General features: G+C 47.2%; 1 protein-coding gene across 3 annotated transcripts in view; it reads left to right on the forward strand.

Annotated features, from left to right (window-relative positions):
• LOC135388801 (B-cell receptor CD22-like) overlaps window positions 1-19,494 on the forward strand; it is a 442,796-nt gene that overhangs the window by 261,863 nt on the left and 161,439 nt on the right. The gene's annotated exons all lie outside the window — the stretch shown is intronic.

The raw sequence follows: 19,494 nt of genomic DNA on the forward strand, positions 1-19,494 counted from the left end.
ATGCTATTGTCCAGAGGTCGGCTCCACAATGGCGAGAACAGTCGTGATGTGTTGGAGGGAGAGGAAAAGTTCGCCACATGCACGCGACAAAAAAAAATAATAATAATAAAAAAATAACCTGACGTTGCGCAGTAGCGTTTGGCATTTCGCAAATTAGCGTGCCAGCCCCTGTAGCGTGCCAGCACATCGAATGAGGAGCCAAACGTCCTCGCCGTAGGCCAGTGTGAGGTTCTGAGACTTGCTGAGACTTGTGTCCGGATATCGTGAGGACTGTCGTTCGCCGGGGGCACGACCACTGGGAGGGGGAGAGCCCACTGAGGTCCCCAGTTTCGTGGAAGCGGCCGGCCCACAGGGAGTTGCCGTTTCTTCTTAGTGTGCCCTGACCGAAAACAATGCGGTCGTGGGGCCCTCGTACTCCAAGTGGAGAAAATGATAGGTTCAGGGCTCGTAAAGAGGGAGGCGGGATAGGCACAAAATGGCTACGCCTCGAGTCTGCAGCCCTTCGAAGGCACCGCAGGCTGGCTAAAGTCCGTGTTCCGGAACATAGTCGGAGACGGGCAGGCTAAAAAGCGGTCCCATTCCAAGCCTGCAAACCGTGAATGTATCGCAAACTGGTTGAGTTCCGCTGGGGGACACGAAGATCACGCGCAGCGGGGTTCGCGTGCGTGCCAGCCTGGCGGCGGCGAGTGGTATGTGAGCTCCGCCAGTAGATCCCGTTGAATGGTTCGTGCTTCTTGCGCCATCGCCTTTAAATCTTTGAAGCTTTGGGCCCGCAGGAACAGCTGAAAACGAGTGCGGCATTGTCGGATTACACGTGGCACTTGCGTTGTCTGCGAAACTAAGATCCACCCGCCGAAACAGATCTTGGACGACTCGGGTGAATGAACTCCACCAGGCTCTCATACGGGTAAGCTACAAAAGGGGCCGGTTGGCACCTGACTGAAGACGTAACGACGAAGGAATACGAAAAAAAAAAACACGGAGAACGTCGTACTTTCAACCTTTATTACGAAGAGGATGCCATTCTTCGTAATAATGGTTGACAGTGCGACGTTCACCGTGTTTGTTTTTGTATTCCTCCGTCGTTACGTCTCCAGTCACTCTCATCTGGGTGTTGCGCCCGTCGATCCAATTCCTCCAAGGTCCCGTGTTCATGGTCAGGAACTCTGGGCGAAAGCGTTGCTTGAAGTCCTTGGTCAGGAAAGCGGGCCGGAGATAATACCAGCGGGCTGCGTCCATGATCAAAGAAATACGCGAGACCCGCGCAATTTTTTCTTTTAAAATCAATCAATCAAATCGGCATTGGTTAGACCCATGCTAACCTGGTAATTGTCTAAGTCGTAAGAAAATTCGTGAACAGACTTAGTATCCGTGTAGCGGGAGGACGTTGGGACTGAAATGTTCAGTCGGGCAGGGCTCTTCAGCTGCTGTGAAGCTGATCCGGTGAAGAGCTGCTGTTCCCATCACGCTTGTGAGCAGCTCCGGCGTTGTAGGAGTTCCGGGCTGCACGTCCGTCCCGCTGGTGGAATGAGGAGGAACCGCTTGTGTTGTTCCATCCTCAGTTGTAGTCTCATCCGGCTTGATTAGAACAGCATGATTTGCCGTTCTACTGTGCGTGTCGTAGCCATGTTGGGGTTGGGCATGCTCCATCTTGGAACACAAGAACTCAGCAGGCTGATGGGACTCAGAAACACTGAAAGAAGATTAGTTGAACAAAACATCTCGCTTTCAGCACTGGCAAAGCCGAAACGGCGCGACACATTGGGCGTAAAATTTCGGGGAAAACCCTTCCACTTGGGAATTCCAAACCCTTTGCCAGTGGCCTGAATGAAGAGAGACACGACTCGCATGAACACAACGAGAAACCAATGTTTATTACCTGTACACAAAATCTTAAAGGACCAATGGACCCAAAGTGTCCCCCAGAGCAACAGCATTGGTCTCCAACGAGCGAAGGCTCTAACGTTCTCCTTCCGGCTCTCAGTGCCGAATCCCCCGTCAGATCCCGACCACCCAATCCATGCGGTCACGAGCTCGAAGCCCCACAAAGGTTAGGATACCAAACGATCCAACTGATCAATATGGGATGTGGCTAAAGACTAATAAAGATTGCATCGTTTGATATAGTGTACGTAAACGTGCAAGTGTACAAGAGACAAGGGTACCCCACTGCACTGGCCTAATGCTTTGGTCACACACGTGTCAGTGGTGTAACAACTCAAAGCGAGGCAAGTTGGGAACGTTGTCACATGTCAACAGACACAAGCGAAATTAGGGTACTCAATAGCCAGGGAGCAAGTGTGGTGATTACAATAGCAAAGTTCTCGGGATCAGGTGGGTAGCGTCGTGTGATCCCGAAAGAAGCGATAAAGTGGTTGGAGATGGTGGTAGTGCTGAAGGAGCTCGCCGTTGTCGGCCTAATGTGGGCAACGACACGACTAACGCTCTGGGGGAATGTAGATGGGTAGAAATCCAGCGAACCGGTAGAGATGTAGGAAGGGAGTTGCCTCAGGACAGAAGCCGCCGATATTTCGAACAGAGACTGTTCTTCTTCTGGGCACCGTCCTCATCATTGGCATGGTATTTAAAGGGTTAGGTGTGACGTGTTTAAAGGTTCATGCGAATTGTGGGTCAACAGCCCGGAGGGAAGAAAGGGTCCGTACGGGCTTCTACGGCCGGAGTGAATGGCTGCTTTGTTAGAGTGTGGAGGGGATTATGTGAACGTAGTGATCTAGGCTACAGACCGGTTACAGAAAAATGGAAGGTTCACGAACACGCGGACGAAACGGGACAACAGGCAAGAATTGGCAAGCATAGCGAAAGATAAGGAGGTTAGTGGTTACGTGGAGAAAATTCCAGAATGAGCAAAGGCTTTCTTTTTTTTTTCTTTTTTTTTTTAGTATTTGTAATACAAACTTGTGGCATGCAATAAAGAAAGTAGAAAGCAGTGGCCATGGGGGAATGTGCGTCCTGGACCGACTCCTAAGGGAACTGTGACGACATGTGTCTGACAGCGTCTGAGGAAAACCCAGGAAAAACCATGCAGACAGCACCGATGTTCGAGCGCTGTACCTCCCAGTCTCGGCGTGACATGGCCAGCGCGCTGACCACTCAGTCACGCGAGCTGGTAAATGGTAATGGTACTGTGATGTTACACGTAAGGTTTGTCTGCGCAGTGTGGCGACATGTTGCACGTGCCGCAGGGTAGGACTGCGGATAATTTGGACCACCTGGGGTTCTTTTGACGTGCGCCGGAAATCTGACACACGGTGCAGGAAGCAATGTTTACCTCTCCCACATTGCTACCGCCCTCGGCCGGGACCGCATTGGGTTCGCCGTCCACTTACCAGCTCGCGGGTTCGATCCCTCGGCCGCGATCGAACCCGCGAGCTGGTAAATGGACAGCGAACCCAATGTGTATTTGCAAAGAAGGAACAAATTCGCGAGCCTTTCCAGCGTTTCCCACTAGAACTTCCACTTCTAGTGGGAAAAGGAGCTGCACAGGCCTCTTCTAACAATCCCATAACGTGAACGCACTGTGCAGGCCCTGTCGTTTTGATCTCTTCTGTAGAGGATGGTCCTCTATTCTGCACAATTTCCAGAGATTACGCGGCAGCTCTTCGTCGTGCAGGTTGACAATGTCGCCTTGTACCAGCTGCGTTAAGTTGGTGGCTTTCAACGAGTGGTGGGACCGTAGCTACACCAAGTATTCTTTATGCTATCTTTTCAAAAAGTATTCAATGTCCCGACGATGGCGACCTGTCCACAGATAATCTGGTGACTCCTTAGGTGAAGCCACTTCTCGACGTTGCGCTGTTGGCAGTGATGTAAGGCGCTTACCAACTAGGAAGTGTGATGAGGACAAAGGAATTTATTCGGTGCTATCACTGTAGGGAAATGTTGTGGGACGTGAATTTATCACTGCCTCTACTTCAGTTACTACGGTGTTCATCTCTTTGACGTCCAGAAGTCTCCTTCCTAACACCTTCTTCAACGCTGTCTTTAGAGATCTCACGAGACGTTTGTGGAACCCGCCCCACCAGGGCTCACGGTATACAATGTGCCCCACTCAGTCTTGTGAGTTGAAAAGTGATCCTTGACCATAGGGTCCTCCAAGAGATCCCATAATTCTTTCAATTCTCTTCTTCGGTTCTTTTAAATGTCCCGAAGTTGTAATCTGCACGGCAGAAAGCTCTTCGTGAGACAAATCGACGTAGAGCGTGTAGAAAACTTCTGTGCGGACATGTCTTTGGATACCCCTAGACGTATTGCCCTCGCAACAGCACATACAAATAAGACGTCAAGTTTTTGTGCAGTTTTTGCCTCTCCTAACGATCAATGGGCCCAAGAAGTCGATTCCTGCCACTTCAAATGGCTTGGACTTCATTACTCGATCCATCACTAATGGAGCAACCGCTTCGCTTCCTGCTCTAGCGTTCAGCCGTTGGCACGTAGTGCAGTCATGAACTACCCTTTCTGCCAGTCGACGAGCTCGGGTAATCCAAAACCACTCCCGTAGTTGGACGAGGGTGTCTCTTACTCCGGCATGGAGAAGCTGTTTGTGGACGTGACGGAAAAGAAGTTTCGTGTAACGGTCCTCTACAGGTAGGATCACCGGGTGTCGCTCGTATGCAGCATGATCCCGTCGTGGTTGGCGAATGGTGTCAGGTTTCTTGTCGGGGAGGTACTTGGTAGCTTAGAACCTTTTCGATGCAACTAAGTTCGAGTTGAAAAGCTGCCCCTTTCAATTGTCTTTACCCAGTAGATTTCTGCCCTTTCCAGCTCTTCGGTACTGAGGGGCTCCGTGATCTTCCCCTGCTTCCTCAAGTTCTGAACATAGTAACGTCGCAGTCATGCAGTAGTCCTGTGAAGCGTGATTACAGAACTAAACTTGCTCGCGTACAGTATAGCCGGCACTGGGGCTGCTGATGTAGCTGCAGCAAATACCTCAGATTTTCTCTCTTCTAGCTCTGACGGCGAAAATCCTGTCGTGGGTACTTCCTGTGGCCACAGTGTCTTGTCGCTGACGATCCACGGATGTCCCTTCCACCACAATTCACTATCTACCAGCCTTTGAGCTCTCACTCCCCTGGATCATCAGATCAGCGAGATTTCTGTTACACGATTGCTTATGAAAGGTTTACACCTTCCCGCGTTGCCCCGGATCCAGTACAGCGCTATCATACATTTGGTCCAGAAGTGTACAGCCTTTATCTTCATCCTGAGATTGCTGGAAATATGCTTGAGCAGTTCAGATGCTGCGAGGCTCGCCATTTGTGAGCAGCAGTAGCATCATCTTCATCACTGCCACCGACCAATCGTCATCCGCCATCATCATCATCATCATCATCGTCGCCTTCATCGTGGCATCGCCATCCACAAATGCGATGGGCCACGGGAATTCATCGGCCAGCGTCGTCGTATCAACATCTATGAACTCTTTAGTTCGGCCCTTTACCAACCTAAAGCCTTAATAAACGTCTATCTTGCCTTTGGCAATATGCCTGCTGTTTCGTACGTTTATTCATCAACATCTGCCCTGGCCAAATGGAGACGTGATCTCGACTCCCACTTTATCATTACCGACCGCCAGCGACCACCGTGGCCACGCAATATTCACATTTTATGCCAGCCATGGTAAAGTCTACAGGATCAGCAGGATTCCATTCTGTTACGAGGCAAGATCGTTCATTTGATTCGCCCCGGCATCAGGCTCATTCTAAATTCTGTTGGGTCCGATTCCTGCGACATATATCCTGTATTGTTCAGTTGTCACTGTTGTGTTCATCTCCTTTTCGGAGCATAACAGAATTTTCTCGAATTTGTATCTGAAGCTGTAACCTCTCGGAGGTCAGCAACGTTCCTTACCTTGTACTTTCACTTCGTCACTGCAGTGCCAGTAGGAAGGGACTTGATGTAGTTCCAAAGGGAACCCTCGTCATTCGGTACGTTTCTATGTGTCCAGTAGAGGTTGACCAGATGCTGGCGCTTCCTTCAGCCAAAGGAAACGCAGTGCGTCCATATCGCTGTCGGCGATGCTTATCTGTAGGAAGGTTTTCTCGATATCCCCACTAAGGCCACCGTATACCTTCGGAAATTCAGCAAGAGAGCGACGAGGTCGGTATTCAAATTGGGGCCACTCTCCAAGTGGTCGTTCAGTGACTTTGTGTCAGCATTGTGGGATGAAGCGTCAAATACAACTCGGAATACCTGTGCGATGTTGCCGCGATGAACAAAAGTCACTGCTCGGTTTCGCCGCAAGGTGCTGCACCGCGACTGCTGAAGCCCTTGTCTGACATTTCCGGTCGCGTGCTACTCTGTCCTGAGCTCTGACCTTGTTCTGCTGCACAGACGTTAGTTGCTCCCTAGTCTCCACTTCAATTGTAAGCAGCTGAAGGAGGTCGTCGACATTCTTTCGGTGGTGTCTGACTGCACGACCTGCAGTTCCGCCGGTTCCAGTCTTGTCTCCAGCCTCCTGATTCTTCGCTGTCGCCGTTCCATCGGGAGCAGACCCTACCGCTGCTTTTCGGTTGTACTGCAGTACAGTGTTTCTTGGAAATGCACGGAGCAAGACCGGGTAGAGCATTTAACAGTAGGAGTTTATCCTTTGTCCCGAAGCCTTCAGTCCACGTACGTGCGCTTGAATTCGGTTGTAAGGTTCATGATGCTCCCGCACGTCCTCCGACCACCTTTCCGACGAATGGAGAAAATGGCGGGGACTACGGAGGAAAGAATATAGCAATAATTCAATCACCTAGGCCTCCTATTCCTTGGCCAGGCCTAGGACAACCCTCGTACGTTGCCAGTACGCTGTTGTTACACTTGAAAGAGTATACAACCGCCAAAACTCATGGGTGAAGGAACTTTTACTCTTTATCAACACTTTTAAGCAGCCAAGCTGTTGTCGGTGTGTTTTTAATTCTGTGTTAGCGCCGCGAAGCAACTGCGGGTATGAGCGGCATACAGACATGGACAGATGTAGAGCGTACGGCAGGAAGGAGTAGGGACAGGGAGGTTAGTATGCGTCCTGGTCTGACTTCAGGGGTAACTGTTCCGACATTCAACTGGAAACGCTTCGGAAAACCTGAGACAGCACAGCCGGTGACAGGATTCGAACGCGTGTCACCCCCCAGTCTCGGCGTGGAAAGCGATCATCCTAACCACCATGCCACGGGAGCTGGTGTTGCCTGTATGTGTTCCATTTCTAATTTCTCCTGGTAGTATTGTTGCGCATGGAGCTCCTCAATTTCTGGAATCTACCTAACTATATATATGGAAGATATACCCTGTCACTGGGCCGGATAAATTATCGATGGCCGCTCGAATCGATCTCACCAAGGGAATTCTCGTAATTGACCGTACCCACAGCTCATTATTAAAACTGTGTTCGCCTCTGTACCAGAAATTACCCTCATCCGGCGTTAATGTTTACACAAGCAGTTATGGTGCAGCTAATAGAAGACATGAAAGAAGGTCGATGAAACGTCGTGGAGAGACCTTGACAGGTTATGTGCGAGGCTTAATAAGAAAGAGCGGCAACGTAGATTAAAATGTCCTGACAAGCGGGCCTACAAAAATTGCTTTTCAATGGTAATTGAATTAAGAATACGTTTCCTGTGTATATTTTCGTCTTTCTTCACGGCAATCTCTCTGCATGTCAATCAAAGTGATGTGATGTGATGTGATGTGATAAATAAAAAAAATGGGGATGTGAGTTTCGACGAAGTCGCACTGGCTGCCCCAGTACGATACACAAACAGAATGTGAGAGGATGAAAAAACAGAGATGATGTCCAGAGAGAACAGAGATGGTAATGGAGTTCAACATGTAGCTCAAGGTTTTTGTCATAACTCAGTGGTTTGCATTCCCTTTTAATATGCGACGCTCTTTATAGAAACGCTGGTGCCGCCGTTTTATGTTCCCCTCAAATAAGAGGGTTAGTTCTATTAGAGCCGTGCACAGGCCCGGACCCCGACCCAGCCCCCGACCTGGCCCGCGGGCCGGGCTTATCATTGGCTGTGTGCTCAGAGCCGGGCCGGGCCGGGCCGGGCCCGGGCCGACAAACATGTTTCCGAGAGTCAGGCTCGACCGGGTCACGCAGCTAATTCTACGCAACGGAGGACTATTAGTTTATATCATCACGTGCTTGTGTCATTCGTGTGCATAGTATTTGCAAAAGCAAGCAAGGGACACAGCATTATGCGTATGATTCGACCCTCTATAACATTCTCAAAGGCACTTTACATTGCTCCTGACTCCTCACGTGTTTCATAAACAGTTCGCAAAGCTTGGTGAGAGGGGTAAGGATTGGGAAGAGTTTGTCGACAGCGCCCTCTACATCCACAAAAACAACGCGCTTGCCAGCGTGCGTCCTGGATTTAATTTGGTCTCGTGCTGTTGTGGTGTTAAACCGACAGCTCTTATATTCTTGTGGCCGTGTCTTCTCTTTTATAAATTTGTGTGATAAGCGCTCGAAACGCGTACGTCACGACTGAAAATACTAGGCAGTATCTAGGTGCTGAGTCACTTGGCCGGGGCGGGCTGGGCTCTATGCACTGGGCAATTGGGGCGGACCGCGACGGGCCGCATAAAAACATGAAGGTCCGGGCCTGGCCCGGGCCTGGCCATTTTTCGATGCGCTCGGGCCTGGTCGGTCCCGGAAAAGTCGGCTCGTGCAGGGCTCTAAGTTCTATACGCGCATACGGCCCATCAATTCATTTCATATTAGGATCAAGGGGAAAAAAAACGAGTTTCGACTTGCAAAACTAAAGTGTCAAAACGTGGCGAGCAACAGGAAGTCAATACCCTTCCTGCTTAACTTTGTACAGCAGGCTGCCTTTTAAAATTCCGGATGGTTTATTGGCCATGCAGTGGTTGACATTATGTTAAAGGATATATTTGTAGATCCTTTTTCGTAGAGACCCCGAGATTTTTCGGTATTTCGGCACATCTGCAGTACTTAGCGCCGAGTCCATCTTCGGCATGCAAGAAGTTAAACAACACGCGGGCTATATCGCCTGAATTCGACGGGAGGTCGCCATAAATTGTTTCGTAGCAGTTGAACAGACCCCTCTGATCACCAGATTTTCTCTCTCTCTCCCTCTTTCGCTGTTTCTCACTCTGACGGCGCGACGCAGGCGGTTCGAAGCCGCCGACGCCACTCGAAACCGCAAAACCATGCACGGAGTTCCGGGGCGTGTGTCACAGGCGTTCGAGAGGTAGCTAATGGCAAGTACTATCTATAGATAATTCAAACCAGTGCTAGAAGTTAACAAAGTAACAATTAAAAATAAATTAATAATTCCACAGTTCTGCGTCGTGACTGTGCCAACAGTAGGTTTGCAACATTCCCCGCATCGAAACACAGGAGATCACGGGATGTCGGGGCGTGGCTGGTTGTTTTGTATAAGAAAGAAAAAATATTATAAGAATAAAAGCAAATTGCCACTTGCTCTAATTCGCCCTTTGGCTGTTTACGCTGGCCGTACGAGAAAGTGAATGGATGCAAAGCTTCATCACTATACCAACGCCTTGTGCCACCATTCTCAATCGCGATGGTGTCTTAAGCAATGTACAAAACTCGAGAAGCAACCGCAGGAGGCGAGGAATATTGTATACTTTCCGGAGTATCGCTCAAAGTTTCCATGCTGCTCTGCGCCGCAGAGCAGCATGGAAACAGACTATGGAAACCATGGAAACAGACTATTTTTTTCAAATAGTCTGTTCACTGTCCTCGAGACAGAGAATGAAAAGAAGTCCGTTGGAATATCGATGAGCATGATTCGTGTGTGTTTGGTACTTTTTCTTCTTTCCTTAAATTGAGCAATAACTCTCCTAGGTGAATAATTAAACCAAACCAATTTGTCGTACCATGTCAGCTCAACAAAGGGTTCCAGGTGCAAAGCAATTTTTATTTAGGAGCAGACTGCTTTTATGCACGCGTATCGCGTGCGGCGTCCACTGTTTAGTCGATACACACGTGCCTCTGAGTCCTGAGTCGCGGAAAATGTAGGGTGTCCACCCCATTCTTATTATTATTTATAACCATCGTAACATTCAGGTGAACGTCTGGTCCGTGTACATCTCCTTAAAGAGGCGGTGCTGCAGTGTCCCATGGGGTTCTTCACATGGTCAATGTTTCCCGAGTCCTCGTTTGCAGCCCTAGCGGTGTGTCCGTAATGGATGTTGCTCCTGCGAAATGGTCTGACAATCCACCTTCGTCGACAGTAAAGTCTGTCTGAAGTTTTACGCATCAGAGAGACAAGGACAGAAAAAACAAGACGGGAACGCAGCCTTCCCGTCCGGTTCTATCTGTCGGTGCCTCTCGGCTGCGTAAAAGTTCAGTATGACTTACCAACTACCCCGTTTTTCTGCCTTAGTGCAGTTTGAGTCATGCTACACGTGGTATCGACACAGTAGCACAGTTTTAATTAGGTCACGCTTGAAGGGAACTCAAGATATCATGACAGCAAGTCGACGTTTTAGACATGTACTGCGCTGCGATTATTTCGGAATTGAACTCGAAACAGTGTCTTCTGACCATAGGTACCTTTTCAGCTTCACGCGGCGGACTGGCGCTCAGTGTATTAAGCTTGTGGTTGAACCTGTCGCTACTGCAGCACTCAGACAGGACGAAGGGGGATTGAAACAAGGAGACAAGCGTACCATGCAGGAGACAAACGTCTCTGCATCCTTGTTTTAACCCCCCTTCGTCCCGTCTGAGTGCTGCGAGTTGGTGATAGTTCATGTCGCTATAGCGACATGAACTATCACCAACTCGTCCTATTCCTCCCGTTGTGGTTGAAATTAAGTCGCTTGCACTACTGCCGTACATGGCTAATGCTGGACATCTTGAAAGCCGGCGTGTGATGATTGCACTTTGCACGTCAGAGTCACTGAAAAAGTTCATTTCTTCTTAAAGCGAGACTTCGGAAGAAAATCGGTTGCTGGCTTCTGCTATACGATTATTGACATGTTTCGAACGCAGTCACAGAACATCTGGACTGAAAACGGCGTAGACGTCACAAAAATGATTTTTGAAATGCGACAAGCGGTCTCTCTGAGCTGCGCCAGGACGGGTGTGTTGCAAGCGACACTGGGTGGCCGTTCGGCGTCACTGGGTATGCGTCCGTTTGATCTGTTCTTGAGCGCATTCAACGCCTTGTAGTTTTTTTCGTTTTCTGTGCAACAATGAGTTATGCGAGAGGTGATGCGAGGTGTTGCATCAAAACTTGCGGCAACAAGTCGACTTCTACGTCGGATGTTGCTTATCTTCGCTTCCCGAATGATGGATAGCGTCGCCATGAGTGAGAGGCAGCGCTCCGATAGATTGGAATGAGTGGAATGATTCGACACAGAGTAGAATATGTTCCAACTATTTCGAACCTGAGATGTTCGATATCAGAGCACGCCTGATGTACGCGCTAGGAGTCGTCCAAGAACGAAAAGTGTCGTCCAGTATCCGGGAAGAACTTCCCGGATACTCCTATGCCAACTCAACGTGGCGCGTACGCAAAAAGAAGACTGAACGAGGAATGCAATATACAAGGCGGTGCTGATGTTACCACAGATTGAGAAGTTACCCGTCAAAAAGAACTCGTTACGAGTTAAGTTACCGTGTGAAAAATGTAACTAAGTTAACAACGAAGTTCTTCAGTCTGAAATGTAACTCGCAGCTGCGGAGTTACTTTAAAAAAAAAGAACGAGTTACTTCCAAGTTACTTCGGACACAAAATAGCGCTATACACAGGTGCAGCGCGCGTGAGCATAGTTGAGTTAGACATTGAGTTGCATGCGGAGGAGTGCAGTACGCTTAGATCGTTTTCATCTATGTCTAGCAATAGACCTCTCCCTGTTTGTAAACAAATGACGTCATAGTGTTCCTCAGTGCCACAAATTTGGTAGAGTTGAACTACGCTCGAAGCTAGAGGTGAACAAGGTTGAACACTATATCGAAGACCCTGCTGTCTAGTCGAGCAAGTGTAGCTTTCAGTCTAGCCCTTTGAGATGCATACCTCGTGCAGTGCACTTTGCAATACCTTGCATTGTAGGGGTTGTTCTTGTTCAACGGGCACTAGCGTAATAGCCCTCTCCTTGTTTTTAAACAAATGACGTAATAATGTTCGACAGCGCCACCAGTTTGGTAGAGTTGAACTGTGCTCGAAGCTAGGGGCGAACAAGGTCGCGCCCGAAAGCCACGGTCTTCTGGGGATTACGATTGTCCCTGAAAGGGACGCGACCTTCGGTCCTACTTTTCTTTCAATGAGAGGCCGCCAACAAATGCCCGTTCGTGGAACCCAGCCCCCTCCTTAAGATTTGTTTCGGTTTCAGTCTGTCTACCAACGTCAATATGACGTTACTCTGGTAGAGGTATATTCGAACGCTTTGCATCTTACTCCCTCTGGGCGCACACTGGTTCAGCTTCATTTCAATGGCAACGGTTCTTACTTCCTGAATAGAACACTGTCATTGATTGAATATCACGTTTTATGACAAAAAAAAATCTCATGAAAGAACCGGAGAGAAGGCAAGAAAACATGTGGACGTGAGTGAAAAGCGAATTAAAAGTAACTTGGAACTTAGCTTAAGTTACTTCGGCAAAGTTATCTCAAAAAGAAACGTTTTCCTCTGAAAGTTACCACGGCACAAAAGCACCGAGTTAAGTTACAGGTTATCAAAAAAAGGAACCTAGTTGCAGTAACGAGTTACCTCGCACTCTGGGTGTTACCTCCTTTGCTGCTACCTGCTGTTCGCGTACACCTGTGACTCTGAAGAAACTTCGTCGTACTTCTCTGACTCAGACGAAAAGCACACAGGGTCGTAATGGTCTGAACCCATGATGGAACACTGCTCCTAAACCGCTATGACCGGCCACGACACACGCATACTTCTGCTGTTTCTGCGTACCCCGTGACGTCATGCGTCGGCTTCGTGCACGCGCTCTGGGGAAGGGAACATTTGCCGCCCCCTCCCCCAACCGTGGTTTCGGTTTAGATTCACTGATATTTCCGCAGAATACATCGCGTAAGAGGGAAACCATGCCCATAGCCGGTATTTGGGGGCCACTAGGTACCAAAAGCGTCCTGCAGCATTTTTTTTCTTTCTTTTTTTTCAAAGATCGTCCGAAGTCTCCCTTTAATGCTTCTCCAAACGGTTACGCTTTAACCAAGTGTAGTGGTCATTGCAGACACGTTGCATGCAAGAGGGCTTCGTCTGCCTGTTGTTTTATGATTATCCGCGAGATGCAATAGAATTTGTCGAAAATATGCAATTTTTCTTCATTCAGTGCAGCCTTTCGGTCCCGTTACAGGAGTCTGCACCACCTTATGCAAAGTCTGGGCATGCAGTCCTATTCTGTATCGAGCACCAGGCTATCACAGTGGAAGCACGTGCCATATTTTAAGACAATCAAATATCCGACGCGGCGAAAATAACAATAACTGCGGCGAACCGTCAAAGCGACCTAGAGCGACTTTAACATAGCGGAGTAGCTATTTACTGCCATAGAAGCACGTCTCGGCTACGAGCCGATAGCATCTCAAGCCAGGCATCAGCCGATTTCAGACAATAATTTCTCGAGTAATGGCATAGTCCCAACACCTGTGCTGTTTCCCCAAACACGGTGAGGTACTGTCTGCGAGAATAATAAATCTTCGAGACGATTTTCAACGGGGAAGGAATGGTTCTCGCCGGAGAGAAGGCCGGCGATCCTTCACGACGAACTTGGCAGAGTAGCTGTCTCACAGCAGCTGTTCGCTGTTTGCGAGAAGTAGTATATATTTTGGATTGCCAAAATCAACGTGCGCATTTGAAGGAAACGGCTCTGCCGTTGGTTTGCTCATTTCAACTGGCATTCAGACAGATTGCTGAGGACACAATGGGCATGCAGGTCGTTGTCTTCGTACTGAACGTGGACACCATCTCCGCATTCGATGCCTTTAATTAGCCATCATAACGATACTATTTAGCTTTATTTTTTATTATATAAGTAATTTAGAAATTAATTTCGGTTTAGATAATTCGTTAACGGGTATATGCTTGACTTGTTATTGATACATGGGTTAATTGCAAGTATGCATCATCGTCACTGTCACAGATGTTTTAGGCTCCACTACCTTTAATGAAAGTATCCCAAGAGTTGGTGTTTCAGTATATATGCTCCATCCAGTGGGACACCCAAGGGGTTCCCCATCAGAGTCTACTTCCATAAGTAGCTCTCCTTCTTGATGATAATACGGGTCTCCCCCACCCCCAGTCAGGATCGAGGGTACAGCACTTCTGCAGTCACGTATTCAAAAAATGTGCCACAGTGTTGTTGCAGTGTTGTGTACACGTTGGCTCAAGTGTTACAAACGTATGTTGCAAATGAAGTTCAAGGGCATTAGCGACATTTGAGCAACGTCGCAGTATGATATTGATGAAATGTTGCCATACCATTCGGTGCTATCTGGGGTGTGTTCAAGATATATGGATGTAGCGCGTTACAATGCTGTAGGAACATGTACACAACGCTTGCCTAAATGTTGTGTTGTGTTAAAGAAATGTGGTTGTAACACTATCATAATGTGGCGAAAACATTACCCAAATGTTGCCACAATATTGTGTGTGCGTTGAAAAATATTGCTGAAACGGTGTCACAATATTGTGAAAACATGACGAAAATGTTGCCTTAGTATTGTATTTCTGTTTGGGAAACATGGTTCTAGTGCTGTCACAATGTTGCAGCAATGTTTTTTGCAGCACGTTGCTGCAACAAATTTTCAAGAGCCACGTTTCTGCAACGGTCCTGCAACAAATTGCGCTACTACAGTGATTTGTGGATATAACTTCCATATTTATATTATACACCACTTTTTTTTCACATCGGCAATATACAGGAAAAAATTAAACCGAGCTCTGAAACCTGCGTATTTGAGTTGCTATATTTGTGACCTATCAGTAGATGTTGATTGTGGCACAGGCAGGAGTGCCACTCTGCTCGGTTAGTGTCAGCTTCTGAAAGGGTACAAAACAATATTATTGAGCATATAGTTCAACGATACACTGCTCCGTTAGGGATAATACCTGGGAGAGACTATATGCAAAGCAAATTGACATAGCCTGCTGGATGCAATCACTTCCTTCTCGCAATGCTACCGCGCGGGACTGCCGTTTCGTGCGGTGCCATCACTTTTCGTGTCTTATCAACGAAGTAATACCTACCTTTCGACATCGCGTGTCCAGCTCTTGGCCATCGTTCCCGCTAGCAGTTGACCGCGTGACCATCGACAGGTTTTAGTTTGAGCTGCGTCCGGCGCCGTCCAGAGCATCTCTTACCTCATATGCATCGTGAACGAAACGTGCGGAGCACACGCGTGTGACAGTCATACTTTTCTTGGAGGTGCTCGAGCGTCACATTGTCGTCGACAAAAAAGATTTGTTATACCCGGGTTACGTTTCCACCACTTCCATACGGAATATTCTTTTCGCATGTAAGACGAACGAAAAATGCTCAAAATACCGAATGGTACGAGACAAGTTCGCAAATATCTGTCAACTGACTTTATCAGGTCGAGTCATTCGCGTAAAATCACGCTTGTTCTCGAAATAGGGATGCGAGACGTATTGACACTGTTGTTCGGCCACATTTTAAAATATGCGTCTTTCGTTCGACCAAGTACAGTAAAATAGACCTCTCCCTGTTTGTAAACAAATGTCGTCATAGCGTTCGACAGCGCCACCAATTTGGTAGAGTTGAACTACGTTAGAAGCTAGAGGCGAACAAGTTCGCGCCCGAAGGTCATGGCCTTGAGGGGATTACGACGGTCCCTGAAAGGGACACGACCTTGGGTTCTACTTTTCTTTCAATAGGAGGGAGCGAACAAGTGCCCATTCGTGGAACCCAGCCCTCCCCTTTACATTTGTTTTGGTTTCAGGCTGTCTACCAACGTCATGATGACGTTTCTCGGGTAGGCGTTTATTTATTGTTTTCCTTATTTTCCTCTTGACACAACTGCCACAAACTTCGGGGGCCATGGACACGTCAAGTTGCTTTATGCTGCTTTTTTCCTTGGCTCCGTCCATTGTACAATGGTAAATAAACGAATTTGAATTTGAAAAAAAAAAAAAAAATATTGCCGTCGCCATGATCCTCGGGCACCTTCTGGAAGTGGTTGAGGTGATGGTGATAGGGCTCGTCGTTTTACCTTTTGCAAGTCGTCTGCTCTCACCGCTGCAAAAGGGCCCGAGAGCAGACGATTTCTTCATCCAATCACCGATCTGCTCATCGTATCGTCGTAGGGGGTATCGCTGTTGCCAACACAAATTGCGATATGCTGGCGCTGTTTTTATCATGTAAGTATTATATGAAAAAAATCAATCTTAATTCGTTTATTTAATTACCGTGATGATTCTGGACGAGCAAATTCACAATATTACGTTTTCAGCAATGAGGAAATCGAATTGTATGCTTTGTAGGTGGATCAGGGTGTACGAGACCATCCCTTTAACTATGCCTCAATACTCATTTTATGAGTTTTGTCATGTCCTACCTGACTTAAGACTCATTAAATTTTTAAGAAATGCTACTCTCAGTTAATGTACCATATAGAAGATCCTTATTTCCGTGAATCATATATGAATGCCAAATGTAACTGCCCGTTGATAACTGTATTTTGGATAACGATCGCGCTATCCATTTCGAATCATCGTTGTGAAAACCTTGCAGAGGAAAGTGCAAATGGAAAATGTGCGCGATTCCTTCTGTTCGTCCCCAGGACGCTCTTCAGTTATGAAACGGTCGATGGCTCCAACGCTATACCTCCCGAGCTGGAAGTGTTTTGCGTGACTCATGGTATGACTTGCTTGATGGGTCTGTCGGCTTTCATGGAAGCTGGCTACACCTACTCAGGCTACACCTGCACTGCACACGCACCTTTCATTGATTTTGTTTCCTGTGGTGATAATGTGCACTTAATATGTACTGTGGCGAGGCCATACAGTATATAGGCAACTATTTGTCTCAGTTAATGGAAGTCTCCCTAAGAGGACTTCGCAACTGTTACATAATTACGTCACCCGTACGAAAATTCCAGATCGGCCGGACACGAGCCCGGATTCAGGCCAGATCGGGTCAGATCTGAAAGCGAGCATGGTATATCCGGTTTTATCTGGTTTTCACCGGAAGGTGCCGGACGCAGATCCGGAAACCAGTCCGTGTTAGTCCGGATTCATCAGTATTATCCGGACACCTGTCCAGATCAGCAGGAACCAGGTCCGACCAGACAAGGTCCGATCCGGATTGACGACCATATAAGGTCCGGACAGGCCGGATCCGGAAATCATCGGAATGATCGTGCCCTTTACGAGTATGTCCTGTGTGCTAGATGCAATTCACGTTGGACGAATCTTTCGTGATAATTAACCGTCGCAATTAATGTCCGGTGCGAACGACTAGTGAGGCATCTAGAAAGAATAATGGAGAAGAGAGACAGGAAAGGAACTAGTTAAGGTCTCTCAGTCCCGATCGTCAAACAGCAACGACAAATATCAGTGTACGACTGTTCACGTTTATTTTACATGCTAACCAGTAAAAGTGGAGTTCACTACAAATTCAGTTCTGTAAAGTTGGGCGATAAGCAGACACAGTCAAGGACCCTCACACATTTCTTTAGATCCTGCGCTAAAGCAATTATTTCCAATGTGGACCCTTCTACACTAACTGGAATAACATGGATAACCTGGGGTCCGTGGATAGCCATGGGGCCCCCACTGTGTACTATGTATTGCCAATACTACTAATAAAATTGAATTGAAAAAAAAATTGAAACCTTAAAACCTGTGTCTCCATGTGTAAATACCGCTTCCGCTACTGGCATTAGTCGTTTAACAGCAATATAGACAGAGTTTAAGCGACTAACAAGGAACTGCACGGAACTGTAGTGTGCCGCACCATTCACAGTGTAGGTAACCGTGTAGTTGTTTCGCCGTTCTTGTCTTCCGTACATTTCAGAAGTAACAACTACAGAGTTAATGGTAGCCATTGTATAGACTTCCATATTTCTTGACATTGCTAGTACGTGCGACACGATACGTAGCTCACTCAACTTACACGGTTTACCGCGCAGCACGACTCCTGATGACGTGGTTACACCCTTTGCACGGTGTGCACCCTGCAAGCTCTCGAGAATACAGTGGACTAATGAAGATCTCCCGATATGACTTTCAAGAAATGGATACTCGGTACACCTACAAATTTGCTTTATGGTTTATGTCAGCAAAAATGCACTATGGCGAAGTAACCTGCATGGGTGAAAACAGCTGTTGACAACCTTGCTGTTAGCCAGTTCACAGCGCTTTTTTTATTGTGCCTAAGTTACTAGCAGTGTTAGCAGCTTATATGAATATTGTTTTCATGATGGAAATGGAGGTTTGTGGAGCATAAACAAGAAAGACGTAACACAGGTGTTTGTAACAAGGTATAATGCCTGATATATTGTTTCCCCTATCTCGGTCTAGCATTATGTAACATTTGTCCTGCATTTGCAAAACTCTTCAGTATACGTGTACACCATTCCTGCATCTTAAGGTGAGGAGTCCAACTACTGACTTTGTTCGTTCATATTGAGCTTCAGGGCTCAGCTTTTACGGTGCACTGACAAACAAAAGTGCTTTACACATATGCCGTTACGTTTGCAAGCCTTCCTTTTCGACAGGGAAATACATCCACACCAAGTGTATATCGCAAACATCCCCATGAGTAATTTCTCTGCAACTCTGGCCCTTAATGCACAAGTTCATGTGTTAGCTGGTATGTCTTTCCAAATTAAATAATGAGGTATAAGAGAAAAGTACTGCGACATATACCACACACCTGCAATAACTATATAAGGCCAGATCTGGCCGCACACAGTGTATCCTACTGAAATGCACTATGGTTTAAAAAAGTGGTACCACACTGCAAAAGTAGAAAACAACATATATATGCTGTTTTCTACCTTTGTGGTGTGATATCCACCTTCTTTACATCTTTGTGAATATTTTCTGTGGGACACTGTTTGCAGTAAGATCTGGCCTGATATACAATCAGATCTAGTCAGGCTAGATACCAGACAGATCAGGAATTGGGACATTTCCAGATCTGGCATATTAATCAGGCCAGATACCATACAGATCAGGAATTGGGACATTTCCAGATCTGGCCTGACACATAACTGATCTGTCATATTAATCAGGCCAGATACCAGACAGATCAGGAATGGGGACATTTCCAGATCTGGCCTGACGAGAAAGCCAGATCTGGAAATGTCCCAATTCCTGATCAAAAACAGATCTGGAAGTTGTGATCAGGTCAGATAAAAATCAGATCTGACTTTTTCGTAAGGGCATAATTAGGTTTACTAACTTAAAATTACAACGATGACAGAATAGAAATTAATAGAGATTATGGTGGTGATGAAATAATAATAGTATCCTTCGTCTGCCGAAAGCCGCTGTAGAAAGAAGCAATTTTCTAAG

The sequence above is a fragment of the Ornithodoros turicata genome, chromosome 3 (assembly GCF_037126465.1).
Source record: "Ornithodoros turicata isolate Travis chromosome 3, ASM3712646v1, whole genome shotgun sequence".
NCBI lineage: Eukaryota > Metazoa > Arthropoda > Arachnida > Ixodida > Argasidae > Ornithodoros > Ornithodoros turicata.